Here is an 18,699-nt window from a genome sequence, read left to right on the forward strand (position 1 = left end):
CAGTACAGCCTCTGAACGTATCAAAGCAGTGGCTGAGAGAGCTGCACTGCTGGTGAAAGCAGCATCTTTGAAGGAGAGACGAGCTCTGGTGGCTCAGGAGGAAGAGTTAAGGAGGAAAAAGCAGCAGCTGGAAATGGATGCTGAATTGGCTGCATCCGCTGCTAAACTGGCTGTTCTGGACACTGCATCAGAGAGTGGGAGACGGTCACGAACCTCTAATGGAAGGATCTCGCATGTGGAAAACCACACTGGACCTCCTCAACCAATCTCTACTGTGCTAAATCCAGCAGCAAAGCCATTCAATCTTCCTATGCAAGAGCCCGTTGTCAAACCAAAGACAAAACCAACTGTTTCAATCCAACAGCCCAGTGGCAAACCAAAGTCAGTCACTGTTTCACTGCAACAGCCACAACAGCCCGACTCCAGTGTCAAACTAAAGGCTAAAATGTATGGAGCTGCTGCACAACCGCAGCCCTCCCAAATGCCACCACAAGGAGACTTGAGCACAATCACGCAACGGCAGAACGAAATCAGACGCCCTTGTGCAACAACAGCTCTCAATGTCTCTACCATCCAGAGATATCCCTGCATTTGATGGCGATCCGCTTCAATATAGGAGCTTTATACGAGCATTTGAGCATAATATTGAATCAAAGGCTAACAAAGCAGATTGCTTATATTTTTTTGGAACAATTCACAAAAGGACAACCACGAGAGCTGGTAAGGAGTTGTCAGCACATGATGCCTGATCGTGGTTACGAAATGGCAAAGAATCTCCTGCATGAACATTTCGGGAATGAGTTTAAGATTGCTACATCTTATATTGAGAAGGCTTTGGCTTGGCCCACAGTTAAGTCTGAGGATGTAAAGGCGCTGCAGGCCTATTCTGTTCCTGCGCAACTGTTGCAACGTGATGACAGAGCTGCAACGCATGCAAGAGCTCGACATGCCTACCAACATGCGCATGATCATGACCAAGCTGCCCTACAGATTTAGGGAAAGATGGAGGACAACAGCTCATGAGCTACTGGAGCGACGACGTAGCAGAGCTGTTTTCAACGATCTCGTCACATTCATGGAACGCCAAGTTAGGATCCTTTCTGACCCACTTTTTGGCGACATCCAGGACCGACCAATTGGCAAAGAAGTATTGAGCAAGAGAAGCAAGTCCCAGCCTCAGTCCAAGTACAGCAGAGCTAAAGGCAACAGCTTTGGTACAACTGTGACACGTCTGGACTCCAAAGAACCAGACTCAGGCTCTGTCCAGAAGGGGCATGATGCCAAAGTGGAGAAATCTGGATCTTGTGTGTGCTGCTTTCGGAGTCACTCTCTGGCGGGGTGCCTGCGGCTGAAAAGTAAGAAGCACAAGGATAAAATTATCTTTCTGAAGCAAAAGGGGATTTGTTTTGGATGTTTGTGTTCCGGTCACATGAGTGGTGATTGCGACAAGCGCCTAACCTGCAAGGTTTGCGGAAAAAATCATCCAACCATGTTTCATATTGACAGGCCTTATCCCAGCACAGACCAGCAACCTAAGGAATCTGCCAGTGTCACTTCAGCTGTCAATCCAGTTGTCACTACAGCTTCAACGCAAAGTTGTGATCTTACTGGGGCCGGTGGAGGTGATTGTAAGCTGTCCATTTTGCCAGTCCAAGTCAAGTCCACAAAGGGAGACAAGATACTGCAAACGTATGCCTTTCTCGACCCTGGTAGTTCTGCAACATTTTGTTCTGACCACCTAATGCATGCGTTGAATGTGACTGGACGACGGACCAACTTCCTTCTGCGCACTTTGGGACAGGAGAAGGTGGTCCCAAGTACCTCACTGAAAGGTTTGGAGGTGTCTGGTCTCAGTGGTGACACCTGCTATAGCCTCCCAGAAGTCCTTTCGCAAAAGAAAATGCCTGTGACCAGTGACAATATTGCCACCCAGGAAGATTTGGTGAAGTGGCCTTACCTGTCTGATGTCCAAATCCCCAGCATTAAGGCAAATGTTGACTTATTGATTGGTACCAATGCACCCAGGTTATTGGAACCTTGGGAGGTGGTCAACAGACATGGAAATGGTCCGTATGCTGTGAGAACTGTTCTGGGCTGGGTGGTCAACAGGCCCCTTCAAGCAGATAATGGTTCTGAAAATGGGCTTCCAGTGGCCAATGTCAATAGGATTTCCGTGAGCAGATTGGAAGAGATGCTGAGCAACCAATATAACCATGATTTCAACGAAAGGAATTCAGAAGAAAAGGGAATGTCAAGAGAAGATGTTCGATTTCTGAAGATCATGGATGAATCAGCACAGCTCATGGATGGATACAATAGGGTGAAGATGCCCTTCAGAAGTGACCAGCTTGCTCTTCCCAACAACCTCTGTGTGGTCAAGCAACGACTACTTGGATTACATAGGAGGTTCAAGAAAGATGAAACGTTTCACAAGGAATACACCAGCTTTTTCCACTGACGTTATCAGGAATGGATATGCTGAGGAAGTGCCTCAGCATCAGCTGGATCGTGGAGTTGGGTAAGTCTGGTATGTTCCCCATCATGGTGTGCATCATCCAAGAAAGGGCAACTTAAGGGTGGTGTTCGACTGCGGTGCTGAATACCAGGGAACTTCACTGAACAGTGAACTGTTACAAGGCCCTAATCTCACCAGTTCGCTGCTTGGTGTTCTTGTAAGATTCAGACAGGAGTCAGTAGCGTTCATGGGAGACATGAAGTAAATGTTTTACCAGGTCAAAGTTCCTGAAGAACACCGAGATTTTCTTCGCTTTCTCTGGTGGCCTGAGGGCAATACAAGTCTGGAAGTTTTGGAACACCGAATGACGGTGCACCTGTTCGGGGCAGTTTCCTCCCTAAGTTGCGCGAGCTATGCACTAAAGAAGACGGCTGAAGACAATCGCAATCACTTTGCTGCTGATGTTGTTGACACGGTCAAGCGAAACCTTTCTGTTGACGATTGTTTAAAGAGCCTACCCACAGAGGAGGAAGCAGTGGCCATGGTCCAAGCTCTTTCAGAGATTTGTCAGAGAGGCGGCTTCACATTGACCAAGTAGACCAGCAACAGCCGGTCAGTGCTGCAGTCAGTTGCAGAAGAGCACCGGGCAAGGGACTCGAAAGAGCTGAATCTGGACAGAGATGAGCTTCCAATGGAGCGAGGCCTAGGGCTACTGTGGTGTGTGGAAACGGACTCCTTTAAATTCAATATGGTGAAGAAGGAGCAACCACATACCAGGCGAGGTATGCTGTCCATCGTGAGTTCAGTGTACGATCCCCTGGGCTTCCTTAGCCCAGTTACACTGTCTGCCAAGTTCATGCTGCAGGAGCTGTGTAGAAGAGGGTGCAGCTGGGATGATGACATTCCCAAAGATATTGCACACTAATGGACAAGATGGTTGGAGGAACTGGAAAAAATGTCATTCAAAGTCAACAGATGCGTAAAGCCTAAAGACTTTGGACGCCCCACTCGTGCAGAATTACATTTTTCTGACGCTAGTGAACATGGATTTGGCACTGTTACCTACTTTAGGCTGCAGAACAGCAGGAACAGTATCCATGTTTCATTCTTCCTGGGGAAAGCGAGAGCCACAGCTCTAAATCAGGAACGGTTGAAGGGAACCTTGCTCCAAGATGGAATTCACTGGAGTTTCAACCCACCGGGAGCATCGCACCACGGAGGCGTGTGGGAGTGAGTTATCCGCATGGTGAGGAAGGTTCTTACGTCTGTTTTGCATTTGCAAACTCTGGATGACGATGGTTTGCGCACTGTCTTGTGCGAAGTGGAGGCAATATTAAACGACCGCCCCATCACCAAACCTTCCGACGATCCTAACGCTCTTGAACCGCTCACTCCCAACCATATTCTGCTGATGAAAGACAAGCCAGTCTTACCGCCTGGGCTCTTTGTGAAGGAGGATTTGTATGTGAAGAGGAGGTGGAGGCAAGCTCAGTATATTTCTGGACTTTTCTGGAAAAGATGGGTACAAGAGTACCTCCCTCTCCTTCAAGAACAGCAAAAAGTGGAGTCAACCCAGGAGAAATTTTGTACCTGGAGATATCGTCGTTGTGGTCGACTCTGCAGCTCCTCGAGGCTCTTGGCTCCTCGGCAGAGTTTTGGAGACCTTCCCAGACAAGAACGGCTTGGTGCGCTCAGTGCGTCTTAAGACCAAATCTAACGGTTGGAGCGACCAGTAACCAAGCTTTGTCTTTTGCACGAGGCAGCAGTTTCGCAGACTTGGGACTGTTAACGCAATATGGTTCCCTATGGCCCACTTTGGCTCTTTGGTTGCATTTACATGGTGTAATTGTTACGCCTGCCAACATGTAACAATTAGGGGCCGGCGTGTTAGAGCCAATTTGCTTGTTTAGTGCCATATTTCATATTTCATTTATTTTGCTTGCGTTTGTTTATTGTTATGCAATATGCCTCTGTATGAAACTGGGTTCTTTATGGCAGTTCCCTTTATTGTCCAGTAGGTGGCTCTACCTGTCAGAGCAGAAATGCCTTGCCTGTCTACATAATGTGTATGGTCCTGATGACATGCAGGTGTGTTTGTTACCGGTGAGGGCAAACAAGTTCTTGACCGCCACGTCTTGTCGTTCGTTGTGCACTTGTCAAGGTAGTAGTAGTTTGCTTTATATCTTTCATGCAATTGTGCATCGGATATTTTTGTGGTGTAAATAAATACTTGTGGAGTATTATTGCAACGGACCTTGTAGAAGTTCAGTCATTGATCTGACAAGTGGCCTACTTCAACACGGACGCGTCAATTAGTAAGTTCTAGCCGGTTTCAGCCTCCTCATGGTTTGTAGGTTTATTGTTTTTTGTCACAAGTAATTCAAGCCATTACACTTACAATGTACAGTACATCCATCCATCCATCCATCATTCAAGCCGCTTATCCCAACCAGGGTCACGGGATGCTGGAGTCTATCCCAGCAGTCACTGGGCGGCAGGTGGGGAGACACCCTGTACAGGCCGCCAGTCCATCACAGGGCCCCCACCCCCAACACACACACATTCACACCTCGGGACAATTTAGTACAGCTGATTCACCTAACTGACGACATCGCTTTGGACTGTGGGAGGAAACCAGATCACCCAGAGGAAACCCACACAGACACAGGGAGAACATGCAAACTCCACACAGAGGACGACCCAAGACAACCCTCAAGGTTGGACTACCCTGGAGTTCGAACTTAGGACCTTCTGGCTGTGAGGTGACAACCACTGCACCACCATGCCGCCGATTATGGACAGTGTTGAGCGCTCATTTGAATGACAATCTGTGGAAAGAAACTTTTTATATCTGGTTGTTTTGGGGTACAGTTCTCTATAGTGCCTACCAGAGGGGAAAAATTGGAACAGGTTGTGACCAGGGTGTGATGGGTCTGTAGTGATGATGCCTGCCCGTTTCCTGAGTCTGGAGGTGTATAAGTCCCGAATGGGCAGGTTGGCACCAATGATGTTCTCTGCAGACCTAACTGTCCATTATAGTCTGTCCCTGTGCTTTTTGTTGGCGGAACCAAACCAGAGGACAGACTGGATTACTGCAGTGTAGAACTGAATCAGCAGTTCCTGAGGAAGGTTGAGTTTCTTGAGCTGGTGGAGAAAATACATCCTCTGCTGGGCCTTTTTGATGATTGTGTCTATGTTGGACGCCCACCTTAACGATAACAACAACAATAAATAAGATCAGAAATCCCACAAAATAATAATAAGAATAACTTAATGACATAACTGGTGTTTACAGACCAAAAGAGGGAGTCTGAGAGCTGAATGTCTGTCTAGAAATCTGAAGTTCTTCACAATTTCAACAGGGATAATCGTTGATGTAAACTGGTGTCTGAACCGTTTTGGACGTCCTAAAATCAAAAATTATCTCCTTTGTTTTCTCAACATTGAGGGAGAGATTGTTACTTGACACCATCGCCTCTTTCCTATAGGCATCTTCATTGTTGTCATTTATCAGTACAATTACTGTGGTGCCATCTGTGAATGTCACTCTGCTGTTATGCTATTTGGCAACACAGTCATGTGTGAACAGACTGTTGAGTCAGGGGCTAAGGCAACAACTCTGTGGTGCTCCTGTGTTGAGAACTATGGTAGATGAGTAGCAGGTATCTGCTCTGTGTCTGAGGTCTGCCTGTCAGAAAGTCGTGTAACCACATACAGATGGAATTACAAAGACCAAGGTTCCTAAGCTTTAAAACCAGTTTAGATGGTACAATGATATTAAATGCAGAGCTATAGTCAATAAACCGTCTGACATAGGTGTTTTTATCTTCAAGATGTATTAACATCTGTCCATTTCCGTGCTTACTGCCATCCATAGGCCTTAAAGTATACAGATTTATTTGTGTGTGTGTGTGTGTGTGTGTGTTATGGTATTACGTAAGGGCACATGTGGGTATCTGTCATTTCATGTGATTAGAGTGACAAGCAACTGTGGCAAGAAGCACAAGGCCATATAGCCAGGACAAAAAGTAATGAGAAGATGAACTTGTTTATGCTCAAAGGCAGGATCAGTGAGATTCCAAAATGTCAGCGTAACCACTGAAATGTTAAAACGACCATTTGAGTGTCAGACATCCTTGCATAGCTAGACTGAAGACATCCTTGTATAGCCAGACTGAAGACATCCTTGCATAGCCAGACTGAAGACATCCTTGTATAGCTAGACTGAAGACATCCTTGTATAGCTAGAGTGAAGACATCCTTGCATAGCCAGACTGAAGACATCCTTGTATAGCTAGAGTGAAGACATCCTTGTATAGCCAGACTGAAGACATCCTTGCATAGCTAGACTGAAGACATCCTTGCACAGATATGCAAGGATGCTCCAAGGTATGCTCCATATATATGTTATGATCATCACTGCCAGAAGGAGTGGCGAGGGGTGCAGGGAAACCCATAAAAAGATCTAAACATAGTGGTATAAAAAGGGTAAGGCTTTTGTTTGAACTCCAGTTGCTCTGTAGACCGACTCAGACTTTGTTGATAAGTCAATAAAAGTCTTATTTTGAAGGATCCTCATCTCATTGACTGTTCTCTCTATCATTGGCCAGACAGAAAAACTGAAACCACCTACATTGTGGGGACATTTTATGGGTCCCCATGAGGAAAAGGGTCTATTTTAGGGTTAGGACTTGGGTTTAGGGTTAAGGTTAGGATTAGGTTAGGGTAAGGCTTAAGGTTAGGCATGCACTTATGATGGTTAAGGTTAAGGGAATGAATGTAGACAATGAAGGGTCCCCACAAGTATAGGGAGGCATGGTATGGTTGTGTGTGTGTGTGTGTGTGTGTGTGTGTGTGTGTGTGTGTGTGTACTCGTGAGCATGGAGAGCAAATATGGACATTCTCTCTCTCTCTCATTCTGCTGTAATGGCCAAACTCTGGTGCCAGCCTATATTTAACAAAACAGCAGAGACGACACTATCTCCACTGAATCTCGCCTGCTAAATGACTCCCAATTCATTATCGGAAAAACCAAACTGAATCACCAACGGGAATTCAAGGTCACTTCCTGTTTCTGAGTCTCTGGCCGAACGGCACGTACGGACACACTTGATTTGTAAAGATAAGACGCCGGTTAGAAACCAGGAAACGCTCCTGTGGCAGTGAAATAAACACAATGAATGTAAGTGAATGAGAGACTCGGTGCGGAGGTGACACGATGACACGGCGTCAATTCGAGTTCAGTAACGCACAAACGATTCGCTACGCCGTTGTGTCATAGTTCTTTGTATTGAGTCACTCCACCACAATGGAGAAAGAGGAAGGAGCAGCAACCAGTCGGTATGGGCTCAGCGTTTATTCTTTACTGTTCCTCTTAATGACTGATTTTTTTTTAAATTATTTTTTTCAAATTAATTTTTTTTTGAAACGAGTCTGTTTTAAAACCCCCCCCAGTCGCTGTGTTTCTCCTCTCCTACTAACTGCCCCTTTCCCCGCCCCTCTTCTCCTCTTTCCAGTCGTCTTCTCTCCCCTCCGTTTCATCTCAGCCGCCCTCCTCCTGGTTGGTCATTCAGGCGTGAATAACACCGCCGTGAAGGTCAGTGGAGAAAACACACAACGGCTCTTTATCTCCCGAGCTGAGCTCCTGCTCTCAATGACGTCACGACCACATTACCGGCTTGACGCTTAGCTCGCTTGATTTGCGCACAATAATTAACACTGGAAGAACGAGAGGGTAAAAACAAAACGAAACACGAGGTATCTGAGACAAAACCAAAAAAATAAATAAATCCAAGGTCAAAACACCTCCCATTCCATCCATCCTCCAAACCGCTTATCCTGCTCTCAGGGTCGCTGGAGCCTATCCCAGCAGTCACTGGGCGACAGGCGGGGAGACACCCTGGACCTGGACAGGCCGCCGGGCCATCACAGGGCCGAAACACACAAGCACCCCAAGGGACAATGTAATACGGCCGAGTCACCTGACCTACATGTCTTTGGGCTGTGGGAGGAAACCCACGCAGACGCTGGGAGGACATGCAAACTCCACACAGAGGACGACCCGGGACCACCCCCAAGGCTGGACTACCCCCGGGGCTCGAACCCAGGACCTTCTTGCTGGGAGGCGACCGCGCTAGCCACTGCGCCACCGTGCCGCCCTCCTCCGATCCTCCCGCCAAAATAAGTCATGCCGGGCTAGCTAGCGTACAAAATAACACGTGGCTTGGTCTTTTTCACGTTGTTCTCAGTTCGAAAGGGTCAACAGCGTAAGTAGAGGGACTAAGATGAGACATCTCGGTGTTTCCAATCATAGCTGGCTATGCGGGGGATGTTAAAACAGACGATGAAACGCAAAATAATCCTGACAGGTGTACACCAAGTCTGACATTCTCACCCGGAAATGTCGCATGCTGAAAAAGAAACACGTCGTGTTTTTGTTCGTTAAGTTTTTAACCGCCAACTCTGAAAAAGTTGTTCGTTATGAATGTTTTCGGAGCAGTTTCTATTCGCTCTGTTGTCTAGTTTTCATCAGTTTGCTCTCTGAGATGTTTTACAGTTGTTGGACCACGATTTGGGGAAAAAAATGCATATAAAAAATGCATGAGTTGACATGGAAAGGGTCACCAAAACAGAACGACGGGAGTTTGATCCCGTATGTGTTCCTGTGATGCAGCTCTAAACAGTGGCGCCCCCAGAAATGCTTCATAGGGGGGGCCAAATGGGGCCACTGAAAATCTTGGGGTGGCACACCAAAACCAAAAGCCATGACTGAATTTCGGGAATTCTATGATGCTGTTGTAGTATACTGCATAGGCAAGTTGAAAACTGTCAATATGAGAGTTAAGAAACATTTATATTATTGATTTAAATGAACAGCACCTAATGTAAAATATCAGATAGAAGCATATTATGCATAATCCGAAGCATATTCTGCATATGCGACTCATGGCTGGGGGGGCCAGCGGGGGGGCCAGGGATAGTATCAGGGTGGCCGTGGCCACCCCTTGGGGGCGCCACTGGCTCTAAACTGGCGTAGGTATGACACCTTACCAAATATTCTGTTTCATAACCTACTGAATGTTATCATTATCAACATGACCCACCAAGCTCAATCATTAACTATTTCAGTGGTTCTCAATCAGGTCCTCGGGTACCACTGCTGGTTTTCTGTTCTACTGGCCAGTTCACCCGTTGTTCCAGTTTCCAATCTGGAGCGTTTTAAACCTGGAAAAACAGGTGAATGTAATCACGGGAAGTTGAATCAGTTCATCTGGACACAGCATTTATTGAGAGAAACGTTTCATCCCTCATCTAAGTGACCTCTTCAGTCTCAACTGACTGCAGGTATCCCCACCCTTATAAACAATACAGTGACTGCAGGTACCCCCACTCTTATAAACAACAAAGTGGCATAATGACCGAAACCAACGATCAGTTTCATATGCAAATTACCGTGACCATTAACTAGAGTTTCAAAGGCCATGTGTACTATTCAGAGGATTTGGGAATGAATGGTTGCAATCGTAAGATTTCATTTTAGCCCACTGAAGTCGCAGTTGGTCCACCCCAAGGATCGAGTCCCCCGGCACAAACAGCAACACAGTGTACGCTGTTAAGTGCCAGGAGGATTGTCGTGACTTGTACATCGAAACCAAACAGATGCTGACCAAGAGGATGGCACAACACAGGAGAGCTAACATGTCAGGCCAGGACTCCACAGTCTACACCACCTACAGGCCAGTGGCCACTCTTTCAAGGGGGGGGGGGGCTAAGAGTACATCTGTCACTATTCTGTCCTCATCTAACGGTCCAGTATCAGACTAGACAGATAGTTAACGTGGTTGATCCGAGAAAGACTAAAGGCTTGAATAAGTTTAGGTTCTTTACGTGGTTTCCTTGTTTATCCAGCTTTGTCATTGAATCCTTTCTTTTCTGTAAAACTAAAACAAAGAATACAAACAAAATACATCCGATTACAATTTGCTTCCATATCACAGGTGCACTACACGTTAGTATACATTCACAAAGATAAACAATATATTATCCGGGGCATTTCCACAGCAACCACACTGTCAAATAAAACGGCTGCAGAAACATTAAAACAACAAAACACAGGTGGGCAACATCAACTCACCTGGAAGCGAACCTGAGCACGTGACCAGCTAACCAGCCAGGGCACTTCGCTAACCAAACAGTCTGGCATGAAGAAACAAGACACTAGCTCTGCCAAACACATTCAGATATCTGCAGAAACAACTCAAAAAGGATACATTTGTCATCCAACTATCATCAATACGCGACAAATCAAGTTACGTAATACTCACAGGCATATGGTCTCAAAACTTCACCGAGAGAAAATGATGAACTGCACACTAGCTTCAGTTGTGCAACAACTAAAATGGCGACTGGCGCAACGGACTTTTCTGTAACTTAACAATGACCACTAGAGGCGCTCAACACCATGAACTTATACCTGGAGTTGGACAAATTATATGAATTACCAGCGCAGTCACCATTTTATAATGCTGTGATTGCAACTATTCCCCAACCCTCTGTGAATAGTACACATGGCCATTGTAACTCTAGTTAATGGTCACGGTAATTTGCATATGAAACTGATCGTTGTTTTCAGTCGTTATGCCACTGTGTTGTTTATAAGGGTGGGGACACCTGCAGTCAGTCGAGACTGACGAGGTCACTTAGATGAGTGATGAAATGTTTCTGTCAATAAACGTTGTGTCCAGATGAACTGATTCAACTTTCTGTGATTTTCTTAACTGGATTATTGGGCACGCATGAAGACAGGTGAATGTAATAAACCACGCGGCCTACCAAAATATACTTATTCTTCACCAGTTGCATGGCATTATTTAGTTTTGATTTATAACTGATGTGTCCATATAAAACTTGTAAATCTAACTGTAAATGTAGCCATAATGGGGCATATAGTTCATTGATACATTTCATTGATACTTAATTGATATACAGTTATTTACACTTCATATTAATAATTGATTCCATGATTGATTTGTACATTGTTTGTTCATTGATTGTTGAGTGACACATGATTTGATCTGTTTGTGACTGTTCCCATGTGTGCGTTTGAGTCTGGTCTCGCGTTGTTTGGGAAACGTGCTTTCGCCTTTTTTTCCGGTCGCGCGCTTCCGCCTGTTTCCTGGCGGGATGTTGCATGGGACTGTCGGGTGGCCCCGCGGTCTTTTCTCGTTATTCGCGGGCATCATGGGTTAATGTTTGTCACGGAAACTATAAGGACAATCATTGCAAGTTTCACGGACAATTCCCTCATTCTGGCATGCAGCCAACGAGGTACGTTATGTGTAGCCCACGTTATGTGCGGTCTGATTTTATGTTAATTGTGCTAATTGCATTGTTTCATGTATACAGTTTTCACGGTGCTGATGAAGATTTGGAGACTTCTTTAAACCTGTTCAAGAAAGCTACTTGTGTTCGCCGTGCCTTGGGGGGGGATTTACACTAACTTTTCATTTTTGTCTATTTACAAGAAGTTGTGGCAATACACAATGGAGGATAGATTCACCTGGGGCTGCTGCTCCTTTAAGGAAGGCATTCGGCGTTATGACGTAGCACGGTTTAGAGTTTCCCAGGAGGTGGGGCCACGTGTTCGACAGCCTAGCCATTAGCTTGTTGCCACGAGAGATTGCGCTGTATCGGTGTTGTTGTGTGGCGAGTAAACGGAATTAACTCGACTCGATCTCTCCGTCTCCTCATTCCTGCACTCCCACAAAGTGGTGTTTTACACAGCCCATTCATATGGTCTTCTAGCAGCCATACCCACATGTACCCTGGCTCTGCTGAATGACAGAAGCTAAGCAGTATGGGCTTGGCTAGTACTTGAATGGGAGACCTCCCAGGAAAACCGAGTTGCTGCTGGAAGTGATGTTAATGGGCCAGTAGGGGGCAGTCTTCCTTGTGGTCCTAATAAACAGCAAAAATCCGAATTCCCCAGTGCAGTGACGGGGACACGGCTGCCGTCCTTCAGATGACACGTTTGTAGCACTTGTGCACCTACTGGTAATGAAAGGGCAGTGCCCTGAGTTCAGATATATACTCCCTTTACTTTTGTTATATTATTTATTCTGTGAGGCCTAAACCTGACCAGCCAATATATATATAACCAATGTAATTCCGTTAACTTTTAACTTAATGCTCTTTATTCCCGCCAGTAATCTAAACACCGGTCAAGGATATCACACAACTCAGGCAGGTATAAAAATAATATCATTTACTTTGAAAATGATAGTAATAACGACAGTACCAAAAGGGCTCTCTCTTTTGCTCCTTCTTTTACAGGAAATATGTCCCCTTAAAAAACAACAACAATAATACAGGTAAGTAACCCAAATACATGTTCTTCCAATGAGTAAACACCGTAATAAACCTTAGGTACATTTTAATTAGATTTGTGGGCCCACCTTAAACAGTAATGATACACCATAAATACCATGAACCTAGTGTAAACTACTAATAAGACACGTTAGCCCCTAGCTAACGGGTCTGACCCTTTAGCAGAGCGGTTAGTGATGTCGCCTTGTGGTGCAGTACACCTCGTATCGAATCCCGCACCGGGCAAGAAAATAACCGGTAACATTGGTGGCAGCGGTGGGATCCGGAAGTGTGCTGATCCTCAGAAGTCTCTTCAGAGCGCGGGAATAACAAAGCGCGAGGGCGCGCTTCCGGGGAGGGTGACGACTGTAAACTACTAATAAGACACGTTAGCCCCTAGCTAATGGATCTGACCCTTTAGCCGAGCGGTTAGTGATGTCGCCTTGTGGTGCAGTACACCCGTATCGAATCCCGCACCGGGCAAGAAAATAACCGGTTACATTAGGTTGTGCTAAGCCGGCATTTAAATAGAATAAACCCCTTGTTGCTGGCCTGAATCGCGGCTTGTGTTCGGTGGGGCCGCAAACTAAAATGGCCCCTTCGGTCACTGCCGACCTAGAGAAATTACTGCTAAGTACTGTAGCGAGTTCGGGGGGCAGTCTGGGAACCCCCACAGCCGGGACGCGAACCCGTATCTCCCGCAAGCGGCCACGTTAACCAGTCGACTAAAGGGTCCGACCCGTTAGTCAAGGACCAACGTGTCTACTTATCCATGCACGTTACAGTACCTTTAGTGATGGCGACCGAGACGAGATCTTACCGTCGGTTCAGTATCAGCGCAGGCCAGTCCAGGCAGGCAGCTGGTAAACACCACCGTGTCCGCCGATACAAGTCGATGTCCTCTGTCCTCCGGACGGGGGGGACGACGAAATAAATGATCTTTAACTGTGAATCGGCTCCCTGATGTGGCGAGCAGCAGCTATCGGTAACACCCACTTGTTGGGCAAACAAATGGAAAGAGCGGCAACTATGCTGTTTGGCTAGCGGCCAGAGCTAATCGTCCGACCGTTTCCAACTCGGCTTTGTCCAGTAAAAAACCTCTTCACCAGTCAATGCAGCTTCTTCTCCGAAAGTCCTCGTGTCGACGACTCCAGAAACCGCTACGATAACCGCGCTTTTAGACTTTATTTTGACTAAACCTCTCGATGTGTGAACGTTAACGTCTTGCTCCTCGTCTCTGCCTGACGACCACTCCGGGACCAACTCCCGCGCTGCAAAACCACACTCCTACGCCACGCCCCCTCCTCGTACTGCGGCATTTTTCAACCAATCACACCGCTCTGAACTCCCGGGCCACGGATACTGCGGCATTTTTCAACCAATCACACCGCCCTGAACTCCGGGGCCACGGATACTGCGGCATTTTTCAACCAATCACACCGCTCTGAACTCCCGGGCCACGGATACTGCGGCATTTTTCAACCAATCACACCGCTCTGATCTCCCTGGCCACGGATACTGCGGCATTTTTCAACCAATCACACCGCTCTGAACTCCCTGGCCACGGATACTGCGGCATTTTTCAACCAATCACATCAAGGTAGATTACATTTCAGTTAAATAGTCTTTTCTTTTAACGGTGTTTAACCAGTTTCTCTTTTGTTCACTTTTTTTCTTCTTCGTGTGACAGCCTTCAGCATATTACACATAGACATCTATTTATTTTGTTTTACCTTTATAACACACGATCGGAAATAACCAAACGCAAAGTCACCTTTTCAAAATAAAAGTCGTCTTTTAAAAATACTAGTCTTTTCTTCAATTTTTTTTCAACTAAGCCTAAATTTCACACCGGGTTGCACGTTAAACCGAGGTCCTGACTCGCTGTGGTCGTTGAAGCTCCCACGGCACTCATCGCAAAGAGTAGGGGTTCCCCGGTGTCCTGGCAAATTCCCAACCCGGCTCTCTCCATCTGGCCACCTAATCACCCCCCATGTAACTGGCTCAATGATTCCTCCCTCTCCACCTCAAGCTGATGCGTGGTGAGCGTTCTTCTGCAAAATGGCTGCCGTGCATCAGCCAGGTGGTGCTACAAATTTGTGGTGGCTGAGGTGAGTTACCCCCTTCACTGTATAGTGCTTTGGGAGTCTACATAAAGCACTATAGAAATGTAGTCCATCCATCCATCCATCCATCCATCCATCCATCCAAGCCGCTTATCCCAATTGGAGTCGCGTGATGCTGGAGCCTATCCCAGCAGTCTTTGGGTGGCAGGGGGACACAACCGCCAGTCCAGCTCAGGGCCGACACATTCACACTTCGGGACAATTTAGGGGGTGAGTCACGTGACCTACATGTCTTTGGACTGTGGGAGGAAACCGGAGCACCCGGAGGAAACCCATGCAAACTCCACACAGAGGACGACCCGGGATGACCCCCAAGGTTGGACTACCCCAGGGCTCGAACCCAGGACCTTCTTGCTGTGAGGCGACCGCACTAACCACTGCGCCACCGTGCCGCCCTAAATGTAGTCCATATTATTACCAAAATAAATGTATATAAAACATATAGCGTACTGACCATATGTCTCATGACATGACATGGCCCACATTTGTAGTCTACAAATTATATGAACACAATACATGTACAGAAGTCTGACTGATGCATGTGGTGATGACCTGTGATGGCAGGAACTGTGCTTCTTATAATCCTGTTTCATTTGGGTCATGATGAAGCCCACTCCAAACCAGTGGTGATGTTCCAAAGGGGGTGGGGGGGCGTGTCCCAACCTAAGAGGGATGTTTTTCTACACCTCTCACTTCGTGGGTGAGGTTTTACAGTTTGCCCCTGAATGTCATGTTACACAATAGTGTTGTCTGTTGTGCACACGTTGAGGGGCCTGTTTTCCAACACCGGCATGGAACTACGACGGAGTCCGGGACTAACCGGATGACAACACAGCTCCTAACGTGGACTCTGACTCACACTGGTCACAGCTGTAGGAGGCATGAACACGTCACACAGAGGATGAAGAAAGAGAATGTCGTTTGTCAGTTCTCTATTATTGAAATTCCGTCCAGTGTTCATTTGTGCTTGTGTTTAACACTAGAACAACCAAGGCGGTCATTTTGACGGTTTTGGATTTTCAAAGTTTGATAACTTTGAGAAGGAGAAAAAATAAAGAGATACAGACCCGCCGCTCCACGAACGCTCCTAAAATTGCACATATTTGCATTAAAAACGAGTTTTAGATCACTTGCACAAAAAAAGTTATGATAAGCTCTACCTAAAACGACTATGGGCGGTCCAAATGACCGCACGTAATTTGCGCGTGATCGTGCGCGTCATGTCAGTATTTATGACGTGTGTTGGTGGCGTCATTTCCTTCGTGAAGTTCTCTGCTCTGCCCTAGAAACACACTAGCGCCCTCCAGTGGAGAGAAATAGTCTAAACTTGATGTGTGATTATGTCCAACATGTCTGGTTACAGACGCGCCATTTACAGGCGTTGGACGGCGGCCATTTTAAATTGTTTGAGAAATAGCATTAAAGTTGTTGAAATCTTAAGTTTGGCGTCAGTCGTTTCTTAACAGACACACTTACATATGCAATGCATTAATATGTCAATTGGCTGTTTATCTTGACAGACAATAGAGTTTAAAAACCGGCCGTCATTTTGACCGCCCATGGTCGTTCTAGGTAGGAGTGAAATCAAGAAACAAGACGCTTTGGAAAGTTCCACACAGGGAAGCGTCTCATGTATTCCTTATGAGAGCATTTGGTGGGGGAAAAGATTCCCAAATACGGAAGCAGGCTCTGCCGGTCCAAAAAGAATAGAAACGTGTTATGATTCGGGGCGATAATACGCTGGAAGAGGTCAGTCTATGCTGAGAAAATAGCAGAGAGCAGTATATAATTCATGCGAGACCTAGTTGCGCCCCCTCCCTTGAAGGTCAAGACGTTTGCATGAATGCAGAGTTGGACAGATTTACTCTCCCAAAAATATACTGATGTTTACATTTCAGGACTTTAGATAACGCTCCTATCAAGAAGCCCTGCAGCGTGCACGTGGCACGTAGAATTAGTTTAGATTAGTAAACCGCTAACGCAGACCCACAGGGCCCAGACTAAATACTCCTCCGTCCTTACAACGGTCATGATTTATGGCGGAGAGCAGGGTATGGAAGCGAGAGCTGGAGGCCTCTGAAGTAGCTGATTGATTCAGCAATAAAACCCAAGGCCGCAGTACAGTATCCTGCAGACATGCGTGTCCATGGAAATTAATGTCATGATTTACCTTGTTTTCATCTTCCATATCGACTGACCTGTCACCAGGCTGCCGCTCAGGCTCAAAGATGTACTGTGGTGTGTGTCTGTGTGTGTGTCTGTGTGTGTCTGACTGCTTGCTTGTCTTTCTTTGTTTGCATGTCTGCCCATACTGTGAGGAGGAAACAAAGCTAATTTGTACCCCTATTTTGAATTTATGCAAATGCTTTGTGTATTTTAACCATTTATTTATTTATTTTCCTCCTTTTTCTCCCCACTTGTACCCGGCCAATTACTCCTCTCTTCCGAGCCGCCTTGGTCTCGCTGCTCCACCCCCCCCCCCATCCCCCTCTGTCGATCCGGGGAGGGCTGCAGACTACCACGTGCCTCCTCCCATACATGTGGAGCTGCCAGCCGCTTCTTTTCACCTGACAGCGAGGAGTTTCACCAGGGGGACAGAACGCGTGGGAGGATCACGCTATTCCCCCCAGTTCACCCCCCCCCCCCCGAACAGGTGCCCCAACCAACCAGAGGAGGCGCTAGCGCAGCGGCCAGGACACATACCCACATCCGGCTTCCTACCTGCAGACACGGCCAATTGTGTCTGTAGGGACGCCCGACCAAGCTGGAGGTAATACGAGGATTCGAACTGGAGATCCCCGTGTTGGTAGGCAATGGAATAGACCGCTACGCCCTTCTATTTATTTAATCTTCTTACTAACCTTTTTTTTATCACCTGAGAGGACTAATCCTGATGGGTACCATCTGATAGGACTAATCCTGATGGGTAGCGTCTGATTGGACTAATCCCTATGGGTAGCGTCTGATAGGACTAATCCTGATGGGTAGTGTCTGATAGGGCTAATCCTGATGGGTAGCGTCTGATAGGACTAATCCTGATGGGTAGCGTATGATAGGACTAATCCTGATGGGTAGCGTCTGATAGCACTAATCCTGATGGGTAGCATCTGATAGGACTAATCCTGATGGGTAGCGCCTGATAGGACTAATCCTGATGGGTAGCGCCTGATAGGACTAATCTTGATGGGTAGCGTCTGATTGGACTAATGGGTAGTGTCTGATAGGACTAATCCTGATGGGTAGCGTCTGATAGGACTAATCCTGATGGGTTGCATCTGATAGGACTAATCTTGATGGGTAGCGCTTGATAGGACTAATCCTTATGGGTAACGTCTGATAGGACTAATTCTGATGGGTACCATCTGATAGGACTAATCCTGATGGGTACCATCTGATAGGACTAATCCTGATGGGTAGCGTCTGATTGGACTAATGGGTAGTGTCTGATAGGACTAATCCTGATGGGTAGCGCCTGATAGGACTAATCCTGATGGGTAGTATCTGATAGGACTAATCCTGATGGGTATCATCTGATAGGACTAATCGTGATGGGTAGTATCTGATAGGGCTAATCCTGATGGGTAGCGTCTGATAGGACTAATCCTGATGGGTAGCGTCTGATAGGACTAATCCTGATGGGTAGCGTCTGATAGGACTAATCCTGATGGGTAGCATCTGATAGGACTAATCCTGATGGGTAGCGCCTGATAGGACTAATCTTGATGGGTAGCGTCTGATTGGACTAATGGGTAG

The 18,699-nt window shown here is 46.6% G+C and overlaps 1 long non-coding RNA gene across 1 annotated transcript in view; it reads left to right on the forward strand.

Annotated features, from left to right (window-relative positions):
- The first annotated feature begins 7,667 nt into the window (after window positions 1-7,667).
- Window positions 7,668-18,699, forward strand: part of LOC130115349 (uncharacterized) — a 29,741-nt gene continuing 18,709 nt past the window's right edge. Inside the window, exons 1-2 of the long non-coding RNA XR_008810486.1 lie at window positions 7,668-7,795; window positions 7,972-8,051. This is a non-coding gene — a long non-coding RNA (uncharacterized LOC130115349). The remainder of the gene's footprint in view (window positions 7,796-7,971; window positions 8,052-18,699) is intronic.

This window comes from Lampris incognitus, chromosome 7, assembly GCF_029633865.1.
Source record: "Lampris incognitus isolate fLamInc1 chromosome 7, fLamInc1.hap2, whole genome shotgun sequence".
Lineage (NCBI taxonomy): Eukaryota > Metazoa > Chordata > Actinopteri > Lampriformes > Lampridae > Lampris > Lampris incognitus.